The following is a 3,976-nucleotide window of genomic DNA, read 5'->3' on the forward strand; positions in this document are numbered from 1 at the left end:
GTCTCCAGATTAGGAAAAGGAGGTGGTTTACAGCAGGGTGAGATCTGACCCAGCCCCAATAACCTGGCCATTTTCCTGGTCTTTAACAAATATTGCCTCCTATATATGCCAGCACCCAAATAGCAAACAGCTCCCTCTGATGCAGCTGTCTCCCTTTGTTTCTCAAGAGATGGACATAGAGGTTCTGTGGAAAGCAGCATTTCCTGAAGGAAGCAGTCGCTCTTTGTTGCCAGCCCCTGCCACAGGAAAGGAGGAGATGCCAGACACAGGCACAAGCACAGAAGGTAATTGCTGTGCCAGGCTCAGCCCTTGGCAGGGCTGTGTGGCAGCAGCTCTTCCCCAGGGCCTGCCCTGCACAGGCCCGGCAGCAGCCAAAGCTGGAGGTGCCTCTGGAGCTCGTTCACAGCCCCGGGGAAAGGGGACTCGTGCACCAACGTCCCGCCCGCTGCAGCTGTTCAGAGCTGGCCCTGAGTGCCCAGAGGCCCAAGGCACAGGAGCAGCCCCAAGCGGGAGCCCTGCCGCGAGCCCAGGGCCAGAGCCAGCCTTGGCACAAAAGGAAACAGTTCTCATCTTGGTTTGCTTCCAGACTGGGATACTGGGAAGGCTTCTCCATTAACCTGGAGGTTTGAAATTGTGAAGCCCACTGAGGGTTCTGCAGGTGCGTTCTCACTGTTCCACCAAGGCGTAATCATTGACAACCTGGCAAGAACCCAGTGACAGAAGCTTCTGTGGCTGTTCAGTTACAGATGTGACTGCAGGGACAACTTCACCAACTCCTGGGCTGGATAATGAGCACCAAACCAGCTCCCATCACCGGGGTGAGTAGTGTGTCCCTGCTGGCCGCACAGGCTGAGCTCTGCATTTTTTGGCATCCATTCATGGGAAATGGAACTACTTTCTGTCAAGAACCTCCAACAGTAAAGCCAAAACACACAACAGACAGGAAATTCCAGAAGCCATTTGAAGTCATGTGGCAACTGCTGAAGGAAGAGCTTCAGGGAGGACAAGGTGGGTGCATTCCCTCAGCCTTGTCCTGGGGCTCAGCAGCCGGGGGCTTTGGCTGCACATCTGGACACGCCGTGCCCGGCACAGCAGGAAGGGATCCATGGCAGCCTCGCTGCCCCACTGCTGCTTCCACTCCTAGCAGAGCTGTTTTCCCAGCCTGGCCTGGCTGCAGCGTCTTCCCAGCCTCTGCAGGAAGGCATTGGGCATCAGCTGACAGGGAGCCCGAACAGCACCACAGGCCATGCACACCCTGACATCCCCTGCAATTTCCCTGTCTCTGAGCAGATCAGGAGGCGCACAGTTGTTTGCACAAGGGAGTGCTCTGGACCAATCCCAAGAGCCTTTCCTGAATCCCTGGGGCCTTTTCCTGATTCTTATCCATGTCTTTGAGAAGTATTGCCTCCTGAGCTGCACCCTTGCGGATGGGAAACGGCCCCATCTGATCCAGTGTTCCTTTTCCTTTCTCCAGAAGTGGATGCAGAGGCTGTTCTGAAGGCGGCGTTTCCCACAGGAAGCAGAGATTCTGTGCCAGCCTCTGCTGCAGGAAGGGAGGCGATGCCAGGCTCAGCCACAGGAGGTAATTGCTGTGCCTCTGGGCCTGAGCCCTGCTGAGGCTTGAGCTGCCCTCTCTGCTGCTTGGCACTGCGGGCACAGCCCGGACAAGATGGGCACAGCCCAGAGGAATTGTCCCAAGCAGGCTCAGGGCACTCGCGTACTGAGCTGTCCTGCTGGGCTCCCTCCATGGGAGACACGTCCCGAAACCTGGGAGCAGCTGCACGGGGTGCCCATGGTGGGGAAAGGGCAGAGGGGGCGATCAAGCCTCCAGTGGGTCCTGACAGGACCTGGCCACGTGCCCTTGAGGCCTGGGCAGTGTCCCAGCAGAAGGAGAGCAGGAGGCACAGAGGGAGGCAGGGATAGCTGTGGCACTGCCTGCTGCAGTTTCCCTCTGGGCTTTAGGGAGGATTTCCTCCCTGTGTGTGAGGGAGAGAGCCCCAGGGCCTTGGGCTACTCCAGCCAGCCCACCAGGGACATTGCCCAGAACCTGCAAAGATTGTGGAGAGTTACCAGGAGCCAGCCCAGAGCTCCCCAGGCCCCTGTGCAGCTTTGGCCATGTCTATTCACACCTGGCTTCCATGGCCTTAACCGAGCCCCTTGCAGTGCCCAATTCCCAGAGACAGATGGGGATCTCAGCACAGCATGGAAATGGTTCTGATCTGTGCTCTGTTCTAGACTGGAATCGTAACATGGATTATTTGGAAGCCCTGCTGGAAAATGGCTTGAAATTCCTGGAAGATGCTGGAGGCAAGTTCTCAGTGTGCCTTTCCTGAGACAATAATCAGTGTCTATGTGACAAGAGCTCACTCGCCTTCCATTCCCCTTAACATAATCTCACGGTTGAAGGAATCTGGAATTCTTGCCCTGGTCTTTCTGGAGCCCTGAGTGATCCCACAGGATGGCTGTCAGTGGGAGGAAGGAGCATTTAGCTGTCCATCCTCCTCCTGTGTACAATGGCCATGTGTCCTTCTGTGTGCTCTGTGCAGTCACAGAGAAGAGCAGAGCGGGCAGGGACCAGGCCCAGGGCTGTGCCCCGGGGCTGAGCCTTGCCTGCAGCCTGAGAATCTCCTACAGTGCCATGGGAGCTGTTCTGTCCTGCCTTTCTTTGCAGCTGAACCTGCTGCTGACAGAGATCTGGCTTCACAAACCACATCCAGGACTGAGCCTCTGGGAGATGGTGAGGGTAGGTCAAGGCCTTTCCCCTGGGAGAGCTGCCAGCACAGAGCCCAAAGCTCGGCCAGGGGGGCATCGCTGCAGGTGCCAGGACAGAGCCATGCACGTGTGTGCCCTTCACCCTGCGCGATCCCCTCACTGCTCCTGGGGCTCAGTGGTGCCCGTGCAGCTGAGCAGAGATGGCAGAAGCTTCTGTGGCTGATGTGTTACAGATGTGTCTGCAGGGAGGACTTCTCCTTCAGCTCAGCTGGATTCTTGGCACCAACCCAGCTCCCATCGCAGGGGTGAGTAGTGTGCCCCTGTTGACGCCACAGCCTGAGCCCTGCTTTTGTGGCATCCATTCATGGGAACTGGAACTACTTTCTGCTAAGGTCCTCCAAAAGGAAAGACCCATGATAGTGCAGCCAAAACGTCTCTTGACTCAAATGAATTCCTGAGACAAACACTGAATGGGGCACAGGCAGGACAAGGTGGGTGCATTCCCTCAGCCTTGTCCTGGCACTCAGCAGCCGTGGGCTTTGGCTGCACATCTGGACACGCCATGCCCGGCACAGCAGGAAGGGATCCATGGCAGCCTCGCTGCCCCGCTGCTGCTTCCACGCCCTGCAGGGCTTTTTGCCAGCCTGGCCTGGCTGCAGCTTCTCCCCAGCCTCTGCAGGAAGGCATTGGGCATCAGCTGACAGACAGCCCAAACCACACCACGGGCCTCAGATCCCCTGCAACATCCCTGTCTCTGAGCAGATCAGGAGGCACAGTAATTTGGAGGAGGGAGTGTTCTGGCCCAGCCCCAACAGCATCGGCATTTTGCCAATCTTCACACTGACATTTAGAAGTGTTACCTCCTGCCGATGTCACCTCCCCAATGGGGAATGTGTCCATCTGATCCAGCTGTGCCTCTTTCTTTTTCAAGTGATGGACCAAAAACCTGTGCAAAAGGAGCCACAACGCGGAGCAAGTAGTGGGTCAGTGTCAGGCTCTACTGCAGGAACAAATGTGATGCCAAGCACAGGTGAAAGCACAGAAGGTAATTGCTGTGCCAGGCTCAGCAGGGCTTGGCGGGCCTGTATGGCAGCAGCTCTTCCCGCAGGGTCTGCCCTTGCACGGCCCAGCAGCAGCCAAAGCTGGAGGTGCCTTTGGAGCTCGTTCGCAGCCCCGGGGAAAGGGGACTCGTGCACCAACGTCCCTCCCACTGCAGCTGCTCTGGAGCTGGCCCTGAGTGCCCAGAGGCCCAAGGCACAGGAGC

General features: G+C 57.5%; 1 long non-coding RNA gene across 1 annotated transcript; it reads left to right on the forward strand.

Moving 5' to 3' along the window:
* The first annotated feature begins 1,472 nt into the window (after nt 1–1,472).
* LOC141726512 (uncharacterized) lies at nt 1,473–3,759 on the forward strand. The gene is made up of 4 exons (XR_012577704.1): nt 1,473–1,582; nt 2,236–2,743; nt 2,946–3,017; nt 3,644–3,759. It is a non-coding gene; the product is annotated as an uncharacterized LOC141726512 (long non-coding RNA).
* Nucleotides 3,760–3,976: the final 217 nt, after the last annotated feature.

Source organism: Zonotrichia albicollis, chromosome 36, assembly GCF_047830755.1.
Source record: "Zonotrichia albicollis isolate bZonAlb1 chromosome 36, bZonAlb1.hap1, whole genome shotgun sequence".
Classification (NCBI taxonomy): Eukaryota; Metazoa; Chordata; class Aves; order Passeriformes; family Passerellidae; genus Zonotrichia; species Zonotrichia albicollis.